Raw genomic sequence first — 13,814 nt, forward strand, 5'->3', positions numbered from 1 at the left:
ATACCGTTGCTCTCCAGACTGGGCGACAAGAGTGAGACTGTCTCAAAAAAAAAGAGAGAGAGAGATAGGCCACAGTCATTTTATAGTCACTTGCATAGGAGAGAGAGAGTGAGTGTGCGTGTGTGTGTGTTGGGGGGGGTAAGATTCAAATATAAAAATTGTTTTATTGATTGAACTTCTTGGAATATTGAAAAAATGAGAAAGAATATGATTTTGTGGGCCCGGCTTGTTGGCTTACGCCTGTAATTCTAGCCCTTTGGGAGGCAAGGTGGGTGGATCACTTGAGCCCAGGAGTTTGAGACCACCCTGGGCAACATGGTGAAACCCTGTCTCTACAAAAAATAAAAAACTTAGCCAGGTGTGGTGGTGCAGTCCTGTAGTTCTAGCTACTCAGGAGGCTGAGGCGGGAGAATCATCTGAGCCCAGGAGGCAAAGGTTGCAGTGAGCCGAGATTGTACCACTGCATTCTAGCCTGAGTGACAGAGCTAGATCCTGTCTCAAAAAAAAAAAGAAAGAAAAAAAATTACTTTGGTTTAACTTACATGTTACTTTTCTAGAATTCTTAGCACACTGTTTTTATGAGTCTTATGGCTTGCATTGCTATAGAATTAAATATTGCAGAACACAGACTTTCTCTGATTTCTACTTCTGTAAAGTCTCATTCAGAGTCAGTCTTAGTCTTCTGGGGTCTAGGATCATTATTTGACAGATATACCAAAGTATGTTTCTTTTATATGCATTTGTGTGTGTGCACGTGAGTATGAGCTAAAAAAAAAATGCATCAAATTTGCTGTTTTAATTATTTGTAACATTTGTACATTACTACTATCTACTTCTAAAACATTTTCATGACCCAAAGTAGAAACTCTGTATCCATTAACAGTAACCCCCATTTCACCCTCCTCCCAGTCCCGATACCTGTAATCTCCCTTCATCTCTATGAATTTGCTTAGATATTTTTAGATATTCATAGAAATGGAGTCAAACAATATTTGTCCTTTTTTTTCTAGTTTATATTATTTAACTAATTGTTTTTGAGCTTTATCCATATTGCAGTATGTGTGAGAACTTTATTCTTCTTTATAGCTAAATAATATTCCATTGTATGTATAAACCATAATTTGTTTATTCATGCATCTGTTGATGAACACATGGGTTGTTTCCACTTTTGACTATTGTGAACGATGCTGCTGTGAACACTGATGTGTATCTGGTTGAGTCCCTGTTTTCAGTTTTGAGTAGGTACCTAGGAGTGGAATTGCCGGTTCCTATAGTATTCTGTGTTTGTTTGTGGAACGGCTAAACTGCACCACAGCAGCTGCATCATTTCCATTCCCACCAGCAACGTATGAGTGTTCTAGTTTCTTCACATCCTCAACAGTGCCTTTTGTTTTCCACTTACTTTTATTATAGCCATCCTACTAGATATTAAGTGATACCTTATTGTGGTTTTGGTTTGCATTTCCCTGATGACTGATGATGTTGAGCATCTTTTCAAGTGCCATTTGTGTATCTTCTTTGGAGAAATGTATATTACTTTTCCCATTTTTACATTTGGACTGTCTCTTTCTTGTTGAATTTTAGGGGTTCTTAGTGTTTTTTTGTTACTGTCTTTGTTTTTTGAGATGGAGTTTTGCTCTTGTTGTCCAGGCTGGAGTGCAATGGCTCAATCTCGGCTCACTGCAACCTCTGTCTCCCAGCTTCAAGTGATTGTCTTGCGTTAACTTCCAAAGTAGCTGGGATTACAGGCACCCACCACCATGCCCAGCTAATTTTTGTATTTTTATTAGAGATGGGGTTTCACCTTGTTGGCTATGCTGGTCTCAAACTCCTGATCAGGTGATCACCTGTCTGGCCTCCCAAAGGGCTGGGATTATAGGCATGAGCCACTGGGCCCGGCCAGGGGTTCTTAGTATATTCAGGATATAAAATCTTTATTTGATACATGTCCCTTCCCGCCCCTACCCTCTGTCTCCCAGCCTAGCCCAGTGAGTTTTGTTCTCTTCCCTGTGCTCAAGTGTTCTCATTGTTCATCACCCGCCTATGAGTAAAAACATGCGATGTTTGATTTTCTGTTCTTGTGTCAGTTTGCTGAGAATTGACGGTTTCCAGATTCATCCATGTCTCTACAAAGGACACGAACTCGTCATTTTTTATGACTGCATAGTATTCCGTGGTGTATATGTGCCACATTTTCTTTGTCCAGTCTATCAACGATGGGCATTTGGGTTGGTTCCAGGTCTTTGCTATTGTAAACAGCGCCACAATGAACATAGGTGTGCATGTGTCTTTATAATAGAATGATTTATAATCCTTTGGGTATATACCCAGTAATGGGATTGCTGGATCAAATGGAATTTCTATTTCTAGATCCTTGAGGAGTCGCCACACTGTCTTCCATAATGGTTGAACTAATTTACATTCCCACCAACAGTGTAAAAGTGTTTCTTTTTCTCCACATCCTCTCCAGCATCTGTTGTCTCCAGATATTTTAATGATCGCCATTCTAACTGGCGTGAAATGGTATCTCAGTGTGGTTTTGATTTGCATTTCTCTAATGACCAGTGATGATGAGCATTTTTTCATGTTTGTTGGCCACATATATGTCTTCTTTTGAAAAATGTCTGTTCATATCCTTTGCCCACTTTCGAATGGGTTTGTTTGTTTTTCTTGTAAATCCGCTTTAGTTCTTTGTAGATTCTGGATATTAACCCTTTGTCGGATGGGTAGATTGCAAAAATTTTTTTCCATTCTCTTGGTTGCTGGTTCACTCTAATAATTGTTTCTTTTGCTGTGCAAAAGCTCTGAAGCTTAATTAGATCCCATTTGTCTATTTTGGCTTTTGTTGCTGTTGCTTTTGGTGTTTTAGTCACGAAGTCCTTGCCTTGGCCTATGTCCTGAATGGTATTGCCTAGGTTTTCTTCTGGGGTTTTCATGGTGTTAGTTCTTATGTTTAAATCTTTAATCCATCTGGAGTTAATTTTTCTATAAGATGTAAGGAAGGGGTCCAGTTTCAGCTTCCTGCATATGGCTAGCCAGTTTTCCCAACACCATTTATTAAACAGGGAATCCTTTCCCCATTGCTTGTTTTTGTCAGGTTTGTCAAAGATCATATGGTTGTAGATGTGTGGCGTTGTTTCCAAGGCCTCTGTTCTGTTCTATTGGTCTATATCTCTGTTTTGGTACCAGTCCCAGGCTGTTTTGATTACTGTAGCCTTGTAGTATAGTTTGAAGTCAGGTAGCGTGATTCCTCCACCTTTTTTCTTTTTGCTTAGGATTGTCTTGGCTATGCAGGCTCCCTTTTGGTTCCATATGAAGTTTAAAGTGTTTTTTTCCAGTTCTGTGAAGAAGGTCAGTGGTAGCTTGATGGGGATAGCATTGAATCTATAAATTACTTTGGGCCCTTTTGGTTCCATATGAAGTTTAAAGTGTTTTTTTCCAGTTCTGTGAAGAAGGTCAGTGGTAGCTTGATGGCGATAGCATTGAATCTATAAATTACTTTGGGCAGTACGGCCATTTTCACAATATTGATTCTTCCTAACCATGAGCGTGGAATGTTTTTCCATCTGTTTGTGTCCTCTCTTATTTCCTTGATCAGTGGTTTGTAGTTCTCCTTGAAGCAATCTTTTACATCCTTTGTTGGTTGTATTCCTAGATATTTTATTCTCTTTGTAGCAATTGCAAATGGGAGTTTGCCCATGATTTGGTTGTTTGTCTGATGTTGATGTAGAGGAATGCTTGTGATTTCTGCATATTGATTTTGTAGCCTGAGACTTTGCCAAAGTTGTTTATCAGCTTAAGGAGGTTTTGGGTTGAGATGATGGGGTCTTTTAAATATATGATCACAAAAAAAAAAGAAAGAATGAATAAATAAATAAATATATGATCATGTCGTCTGCAAATAGCGACAATTTGACTTCTTCTTTTCCTCACTGAATGCCCTTTTTTTCTTTTTCTTGCCTAATTGCTCTGCCTAGAACTTCCAATACTGTATTGAATAGGAGTGGTGAAAGAGGGCATTCTTGTCTAGTGCCAGTTTTTAAAGGGAATGCTTCTAGTTTTTGTCCATTCAGTATGATATTGGCTGTGGGTTTGTCGTAAATCGCTTTTATTATTTTGAGATACGTTCCATCGATACCTAGTTTATTGAGAGTTTTTAGCATAAAGGGCTGTTGAATTTTGTCGAAGGCCTTCTCTGCATCTATTGAGATAATCATGTGGTTTTTGTCTTTGGTTCTGTTTATGTGATGGATTGTGTTTATAGTTTTGTGTATATCGAACCAGCCTTGCATCCCTGGGATGAAGCCTACTTCACTGTGGTGGATAAGTTTTTTGATGCACGGTTGGATTCACTTTGCCAGTATTTTATTGAAGATTTTTGCATCAATGTTCATCATGGATATTGGCCTGTAGTTTTCTTTTTTAGTTGTGTCTCTGCCAGGTTTTGGTATCAGGATGATGTTGGTCTCATGGAATCAGGGAGGATTCCCTCTTTTTGTATTGTTTGGAATAGTTTCAACAGGAACGGTACCAGCTCCTCTTTGTATGTCTGTTAGAATTTGGCTGTGAACCCATCTGGACCTGAACTTTTTTTGGTTGGTAGGCTATTAATTGCTGTCTCGACTTCAGACCTTGTTATTGGTCTATTCAAGGTTTCAACTTCTTCCTGGGTTAGTCTTGGGAGTGTGCAAGTGTCCAGGAATTTATCCATTTCTTCCAGATTTACTGGTTTATGTGTATAGAGCTGTTTATAGTAATCTCTGATGGTAGTTTGTATTTTCGAGGAATTGGTGGTGATCTTCTCTTTATCATTTTTTATTGGATCTATTTGATTCTTCTCTCTTTTCTTTTTTATTAGTCTAGCTAGTGGTCTATTTTGTTGATCTTTTCAAAAAACCAGCTCCTGGATTTATTTATTTATTTTGAAGGGTTTTTTGTATCTCTATCTCCTTCATTTCTGCTCTGATCTTAGTTATTTCTTGTCTTCTGCTTGCTTTTGAGTTTTTTTGATCTTGCGCCTCTAGCTCTTTCAATTTTGATGATAAGGTGTTGATTTTAGATCTTTCCTTGTTTCTCATGTGCGCATTTATTGCTATAAATTTCCCTCTAGATGCTGCTTTAAATGTGTCCCATAGATTCTGGTATGTTGTGTCATCATTCTTGTTGGTTTCGAAGAACATTTTTATTTCTGCCTTCATTTCATTGTTTATCCATTTGTCATTCAGGAGCAAGTTGTTCAGTTTCCATGTGATTGTGCAGTTTTGAGTGCTTTTCTTAATCCTGAGTTCTAATTTGATTGCGCAGTGGTCTGAGAGACTGTTTGTTATGATTTCCGTTCTTTTGCATTTGCTGAGGAGTGATTTACTTCCAATTATGTGGTCAATTTTAGAGTAAGTGCGATGTGCTGAGAAGAATGTGTATTCTGTGGATTTGGGGTGGAGTGTTCTGTAAATGTCTATTAGGTCTGCTTGGTCCAGATGTGCATTCAAGTCCTGGATATATACTTGTTGACTTTCTGTCTCGTTGATCTGTCCAGTATTGTTAGTAGAGTGTGTGTGAGTCTAAGTCTCTTTGTAGGTTGTTAAGAACTTGCTTTATGTATCTAGGTGCTCCTGCATTGGGTGCATATGTATTTAGGATAGTTAGCTCTTTTTTTTTTTGAGACGGAGTTTCGCTCTTGTTACCCAGGCTGGAGTGCAATGGCGCTATCGCGGCTCACCGCAACCTCCGCCTCCTGGGTTCAGGCAATTCTCCTGCCTCAGCCTCCTGAGTAGCTGGGATTACAGGCACGCGCCACCATGCCCAGCTAATTTTTTGTATTTTTAGTAGAGATGGGGTTTCACCATGTTGACCAGGATGGTCTCGATCTCTTGACCTCGTGATCCACCCGCCTCGGCCTCCCAAAGTGCTGGGATTACAGGCTTGAGCCACCGCGCCCGGCCGATAGTTAGCTCTTCTTGTTGCATTGATCATTTTACCATTATGTAATGCCCTTCTTTGTCTCTTTTGATCTTTGTTGGTTTAAAGTCCGTTTTATCAGAGACTAGGATTACTGCTATCCCTGCTTTTTTTTTTTTTTTTGCTCTCCATTTGGTTGGTAAATCTTCCATCCCTTTATTTTGAGTCTGTGTGAGTCTTGCATGTGAGCTGGGTCTCCTGAATACAGCACACTGATGGGTCTTGACTTTTTATCCAGTTTGTCAGTCTGTGTCTTTGGATTGGGGCATTTAGGCCATTTACATTCAACGTTAATACTGTTATGTTTGAATTTGATCCTGCCATTTTGTTACTGGCTGGTTATTTTGCCTGTTAGTTGATGCAGTTTCTTCAGTGCATCGTTATTCTTTATCATTTGATACATTTTTGCAGTGACTGGTACTGGTTGTTCCTTTCCATGTTTAGTACTTCCTTCAGGAGTTCTTGTAAGGCAGGTCTTGTAGTGATGAAATCTCTCAGCAATTGCTTGTCTGTAAAGGATTTTATTTCTTCTTCACTTATGAAGCTTAGTTTGGCTGGATATGAAATTCTGGGTTGAAAGTTCTCTTCTTTAAGGATGTTGAATATTGGTCCCCACTCCCTTCTAGCTTGTAGGGTTTCTGCCGAGAGATCCACTTTGAATCTGATGGTCTTTCCTTTGTGGGTGACTCAACATTTTTCTCTGGCTGCCCTTAGAATTTTTTTCCTTCATTTCAACCCTGGTGAATCTGACGATTACGTGCCTTGGGGTTGCTCTTCTTGAGGAATATCTTTGTGGTGTTCTCTGTAATTCCTGGATTTGAATGTTGGCCTGTCTTGTTAGTTTGGGGAAGTTCTCTTGGATAATATCCTGAAGAGTGTTTTCCAACTTGGATTCATTCTCCGTTTCACATTCAGGTACACTGATCGAGTGTAGATTAGGTCTTTTCACATAATCCCATAGTTCATTGAGGCTTTGTTTCTTTTCACTCTTTTTTCTCTAGTCTTGCCTTCTCATTTTATTTCATTGATTTGATCTTTTATCTCTGATATCCTTTCTTCTGCTTGATCGATTCGGCTGTTGAAACTTGTATATGCCTCACAAAGTTCTTGTGCTGTGTTTTTCAGCTCCATCAAGTCATTTATGTTCTTCTCTAAGCTGGTTATTCTAGTTAGCATTTCGTCTAACCTTTTTTCAAGGTTCTTAGTTTCTTTGCATTGGGTTAGAATATGTTCCTTTAGCTCAGAGAGGTTTGTTATTACCCACCTTCTGAAGCCTGCTTCCGTCAATTCGTCAAACTCATTTTCTGTCTTGTTTTGTTCCCTTGATGGTGAGGAGTTGTGATCCCTGGGAGGAGAAGAGGTGTTCTGGTCTTTGATGGTTTCATCCTTTTTGCGCTGGTTTCTTCCCATCTTCATGGATTTATCTCCCTTTGATCTTTGAAGTTGGTGATTTCAGGAGGAATCTCTGAGCTAACGTCCTTTCTGTGGCAGTTAGGCTATATCTTTTTGGCCTGTAGAGGTGCTGCTGGGCTGCCTCGGATTCAGTCAGGTTGCTGGGTGGGTGGTCTTCCCCTGGAGTTTGTTTGCAGGTGAGATTAGCCCCGCCTTCTTAGTGGAGTGTCTCCTTCCTTGAGCTCGATCTTCCTGGTTGGGGTCAAACTGGTGTTTTCACTGCCAAGCTCTCTAGTGCAGACTTCAGTTTGAGTTTTGTTGGAGGTGGGGCCTCCTGGGCCTTATAGCATGTTTTCCTGCTTTCAACTCTGCCTCTTTCTGTGGGATGGGTTGTTCTGTCCCGCTGGTGTTGGTCCAAGCTTCCTCCCAGATTCATGCAGATGGCTTGCAACACCAGGTGGGAGCCATTTCTCAGATTTGCCTCGACAACCCACGGCGCCCCTCAGTCTGGTGGGGCTCTTGTGGATGGTGGGTTGCAGGAAGGATGAGGTAAGCACAGGATCCAAATTGGAGAGCACCAAGAGGGTGACATCCCCGACCCTCTGAGCCAGCTGCACGTTTCAGGTGGGGACACGCTCTGCCCTGTCTTGGTTCACCCTCCCTGGGCAGCTCTCGCCCTGCTTTGGCTCCTTCCCTGGGCTATTTTCAGAGTCCTACCAGTCCCACCAAAATGAACCCAGTATCTCGTTTGGAATCGTGAAGTCCTCTAGCCCTCTGTGTCTCATTCGCTAGGAGCTGCATTCCAGTGTTGCCTCCTGTTAGCCATTGTGCACCAACCCCCCCAATTTTTTTTTTTTTTTAAGGCAGAGTCTCACTCTGTTGCACAGGCTGGAGTGCAAGTAGAAATGGAGTTTTGCCATGTCACCCATGCTGGTCTTGAACTCCTTACCTCAAGTAATCCTTTTGCCTTAGCCTCCCAAAGTGCTGGGATTACAGGTGTGAGTGGCCACACCTGGCCTGTTTTGTGTTAGTTTTTATATATGGTGTGAGGTAGAGGTCTAACTCCTTTCACTTAGTTTTTTTTTTTAATTTTTTTTTAGGCAGGGTCTCTCATTCTGTTGCCCAGGTTGGAGTGCAGTGAAGTCATCACAGTTTGCTACATTCTCAGCTTCCCTAGGCTCAAATTTTCTTCCCACCTCAGCCTCCAGAATAGCTGGGACCACAAGTGTGTGTCACGAGGCCCAGCTATTTTTTTTTCTTTTTTCTTTTCTTTTTTTTGGGGAGAAATGGGGTTTTGCTATGTTGCCCAGACTGGTCTTGAACTCCTGGGCTCAAGCAGTCCACTTGCTGTGGCCTCTCAAAGTGCTGGGATTATAGGTGTGAGCCACCACCTGACCCCAGCTTCATTCCTTTGTGTGTGTAAATCTAGTTTTCCCAGTACCATCTGTTAAAGAGACTGTTCTTTCCCCCATTGAATTGTTTTGGCATCCTTGTCAAATCAATTGGCCATATTTTATAGATTCGTTTCTGAATTCTTAATTCTATTCCATTTATCTGTATGTCTATCTTTATGTCAGTACCATACCATTTTGATGACTGTAGCTTTGTGGTAAGTTTGAGATCAAGAGGTTTTACTCCTCCAACTTTGTTATTCTTTTTAAGGTTTGTTTGAGAGCTCCTTGAAATTTCATATGAATTGAGGATTGGCTTTTTTTTTTCCTTATTAGCACTTTCCAGTTGACATGGCTTTTTTATTTCTGTAAAAAAAGACTGTTAGAATTTTGATGGGGATTGTGTTGACTCTATAGATCACTTTTGGTAGTATATGCATCTTAATAATATTAAGTCTTTTAATCCATGAACATAGAATGTCTTTCTAAACATTTATTTATATCTTCAATTTCTTTGAGCATTATTTTGCATTTAGTTGCAAATGTTTTGCTTCCTTTCAACTTATTCTTAGGTTTTTGGTTTTTTTGGTTTTGGTTTTTTTTTTTTTGAGCCAGAGTCTTGCTTTGTCACCCAGGCTGGAGTACATTGGCACAATCTTTGCTCACTGCAACCTCTGCCTCCCAGGTGATTCTCCTGCCTCAGCCTTCTGAGTAGCTGAGATTACAGGTGTGCACACATCACACCCAGCTAATTTTTGTATTTTTAGTAGAGATGGGGTTACACCATATTGGCCAGGCTGGTCTCGAACTCCTGACCTCAAGTGATCCACCTGCCTCAGCATCCCAAAGTGCTAGGATTACAGGTATAAGCCACTGCACCTGGTCATTCCTAGGTATTTTATTCATTCAGATGCTAGTGCAAGTGAATTACTTTCTTAATTCCATTTGAAATTGTTCATTGCTGATGTATAGAAACCTAACTGGTTTTTGTATCTTCATCTTGTATCCTACAACTTGGTTGAGTTTGTATGCTCTAGTATCTTTCTGTTGGATCCTTTGAAATTTCTATGTACAGGATTATATCATTTGCAGATGGAGATGGTTTTACTTCTTTCTTTCTAACTTGGATGCCTTTTGTTTTTCCTGTTTTAATACCCTTGGCTAGAACTTCTAGTACAGTGTTGAATAGCTGTGGTGAAAGTGAACATCTTGTCTTGTTCCTGATATTAGTGAGAAAGCTTTTTCAGCCTTTTACTATTAGGTATGATGTTAGCACGGGGTTTTTAATAAATACCCTTTATCATGTTGAAGAAGATCCTTTTATTCCTATTTTTTAAGTGTTTTTATCACGAAAGTATTGGATTCAAAAGCCTTTTCTGCATCAAGCTGGATCACGTGTTTTTCTTTTCCTTCATTTATTAATGTGGTATATCAAATTGATTGCTTTTCTTAAGTTAAATCACCCTTGCTTGTCTGGGATAAATCAAACTTCATCATGGTTTGTAGTTCTTTTAATATACTCTAGGTTTCTGTTGATAGTATGGTGTTGGGGATTTTTCATTCCACATTTGTAAGAGATGCTGGTCTGTAGTTTTCTTGTGATGTTTTTATCTGGTGTTGGCATTAGGGTAATACTGGCTTCATAGAGTGAGTTAGGAAGTGTTCCCTTCTTTTCTTTTCTTTCTTTTTTTTTTTTTTTTTTTAAGAGATGGGATTTCACCATGTTGGCCAGGATGGTCTCAATCTCCTGACCTCGTGACCCACCTGCCTCAGCCTCCCAAAGTGCTGGGTTTACAGGCGTGAGCCACCGTGCCTAGCCAGTTCCCTTCTTTTCTATTTTTTGATAGAGTTTGTGAAGGATTGATATTACTCTTCTTTAAATATTTGGTAGGGCTGGGCGCGGTGGCTTATGCCTGTAATCCTAGCAATTTGTGAGGCCAACGCAGGCGGATCATCTGAGGTCAAGAGTTCGAGACCAGCCTGGCCAACATGTCAAAACCCCATCTCTACTAAAAATGCAAAAATTAGCTGGGTGTGATGGCGCATGCTTGTAGTCCCAGCTATTTGGGAGACTGAGGCATGAGAATCGCTTGAACCCGGGAGGCGGAGGTTGTAGTGAGCCAAGATCGCACCACTGAACTCGACCCTGGGGGATAGAGCAAGACTCTTGTCTCCAAAACAAAAATGTTTGGTAGAATTTACTAGGGAAGCCATTTGGTTCTGAACTTTTCCTTTTTCTTTTTCTTTTCTTTTTTTTTTAGACATGATAGACCAGGATGTTCTGAACTTTTCTTTCTTGGGAGGTTTTTGATTACAGATTCAGTCTTTTTACTTGTGATAGGTCTGTTGAGATTTTCTATTTTCTTGAGTTAGTTTAGTTAGTTTGTACGTTTTAGGAATTTGTCTGTTATAGATTGAGCATCTCGCATCTGAAAATCTGAAATACTCCAGAATCCAAAACGTTTTGAGTGTTGACATTACACGCAAAGGAACTGCTCATTGGAACATTTCAGATTTTGGATTTTCAGACTTGGGATGCTCAGCTAGTAAGTATAATGCAAATAATAAAAAATGTGAATAAATTTGAAATCTGAAACACTTGTAGTCCCAAGCATTTTGCATAAGGTATACTCAACCTATAATGTTGTCATATAGTTCTATTTCTGTAACATTCCCCCATTCTTTTCCTTTTTTTTTTTTTTTGGAGACAGGGTCTCACTCTATCAACCAGGCTGGAGTGCAGTGGCATGATCTTGGCTCACCGCAACCTCTGCCTCCCGGGTTCAAGCAATCCTCCCATCTCAGCCTCCCAAGTAGCTGAGAATATACAGGTGCATGCCACCACACCTGGCTAAGTTTTGTATTTTTTGGTAGAGATGGGGTTTCACCATGTTGGCTGGCCTGGTCTTGAACTCCTGACCTCAAGTGACCTGCCAGCCTCAGCCTCCCAAAGTACTGGGATTACAGGTGTGAGCCACTGTGCCTGGCCCCCCATTCTTTTCTGATTTACTTACTTTCATCTTCTCTTTTTTTTTTTTTTTTTAATTTTCACCGAAATCTCATCTTGAAGCGTCTTCTCTTTAGTTATATTTTGAGATTTTCAATAAAAGACTCTTAGTAAACTTATCATGTTCATGTAAAGGTGACATATTATATCACCTTTAACTTTAAAAACAAAAGTATTAAAGGAAAGAAACCATTACTTGTAATTATTTTCCCTCCAGATAACCATTGATAATGTTTTATTTTAAATGTTTATTTTCTGTTTTTACTTTTTTTTTTTTTTCTGAGACGGAGTCTCGCTCTCATGCCTAGGCTAGAGTGCAGTAGCGCGATCTCAGCTCACTGCAACCTCCCCCTCCCAGGTTCAAGCAATTCTCATGCCTCAGCCTCCTGAGTAGCTGGGATTACAGGTATGCACACCATGCTTGGCTAATTTTTGTATTTTTAGTAGAGGTGGGATTTCACCATGTTGGCCAGGCTGGTCTTGACCTCCTGACCTCAGGTGATCCACCCACCTCCCAAAGTGCTGAGATTACAGGCGTGAGCTACCATGTCCAGCCTCACTTTAAATCTTTTCAGCTTTTGAAATAATATGTAAATAATTCATATCATCCCTGTTTGATCAGGACCCTCCCAGTTTTAGCAGTGAAAGTCTTATGTCCTAGAAACACCTTAGCCCAGGGCAACCTGAGATTGTTGGTCACCCTATATGTAAAACTGTAAATAATGTTTAATGTGTATTCTGGCATTCATTATGCTTTTCAAAACAGAAGCAAATAGTATTGTTATGTATTTTGCTGTATTGCTCATTTTTTTTTCTATTTAATCATATATGTATTTGAGATACCATAATTTGCTTTTTGTCATTTTATATGATTAGATATTTAATTCATTCCTCCCCCCTTTTTATTTTGCTAGTAAAAGTAATGCCATTATAAATATCATTATATTTCCCCCTTATGGACATTTTTGCCACTTTGGAGGGAAAAGGAGGAAAAGGAGAGTAAGTGAATAACCTAGAAAATAATGAAAAAGGGGCCAGGCGTGGTGGCTCATGCCTATAATCCCAGCACTTTCGGAGGCTGAGGCGGGTGGATCACGAAGTCAAGAGATCGAGACCATCCTGGTCAACATGGTGAAACCCCGTCTCTACTAAAAAATACAAAAATTAGCTGGGCATGGTGGCACACGCCTGTAGTCCCAGCTACTCGGGAGGCTGAGGCAGGAGAATTGCTTGAACCCAGGAGGCGGAGGTTGCAGTGAGCCGAGATCGCACCATTGCACTCCAGCCTGGGTAAAAAGAGCAAAACTCCGTCTCAAAAAAATAAATAAATAAAAAATAATAAAAAAAAGAAAATAATGAAAAAGGGTATTACACAGGAGACGATTAACAGTAGCTTTGAACTGTCGGTTATTAATAACTACAACACAGTAATAAAGCCATATGGCATTAATGCCCAAGTAGGCAAAGAGAAGAGTGAAACCAGCAACAGTAATTGTACAATATATTAATTTAAAGAGCCTTTTTTGGAGGAGAAATATCTTATTATGTGTGTCCATTTGGTAGTTTCTTATGCAGGTATACACACACACACACACTCACACACACAGAACAATGTATTTATTTACTTACAGAAATTAGCTCACTTGATTGTGGAGGCTGACAAACCCAAAGTTTGGAGAGTAGGCTGGCAATGTGGAGACTCAGGGAGGAGTTGCTGTTTGAGTCCAAAAACAATCTGCTGCCAGAATTCCCTCTCCCTCAGAGGGGGAGGTCAGTTGTTTCTTAAGGCTTTCATTGACTGAATGAGACCCATCCACATTATGGAGGGCAATCTGCTTTACTTAGAATTTACTGATTTATTATTTATTTATTTTTAGACAGAGTCTCACTCTGTTGCCCAGGCTGGAGTGCAGTGGTGTAATCTTGGCTCACTACAGCCTCTGCCTCCCGGATTCAAGTGATTCTTATGCCTCAGCCTCCCACGTAGGTGGGATTACAGGTGTGTGCCCCCGTGAACAGCTAGTTTTTTGTATTTAAAAATTTTTTTTTGAGATGGACTCTGGCTC

The 13,814-nt window shown here is 40.1% G+C and overlaps 1 protein-coding gene across 2 annotated transcripts in view; it reads left to right on the forward strand.

The window, feature by feature from the left end:
- The window catches only part of TAOK1 (TAO kinase 1), a 180,113-nt gene that overhangs the window by 67,494 nt on the left and 98,805 nt on the right, over positions 1-13,814 (forward strand). The window lies entirely within an intron of this gene.

This window comes from Aotus nancymaae, unplaced genomic scaffold (assembly GCF_030222135.1).
Source record: "Aotus nancymaae isolate 86718 unplaced genomic scaffold, 86718_ANA_hifiasm-v0.15.2.pri h1tg000072l, whole genome shotgun sequence".
Taxonomy (NCBI): Eukaryota; Metazoa; Chordata; class Mammalia; order Primates; family Aotidae; genus Aotus; species Aotus nancymaae.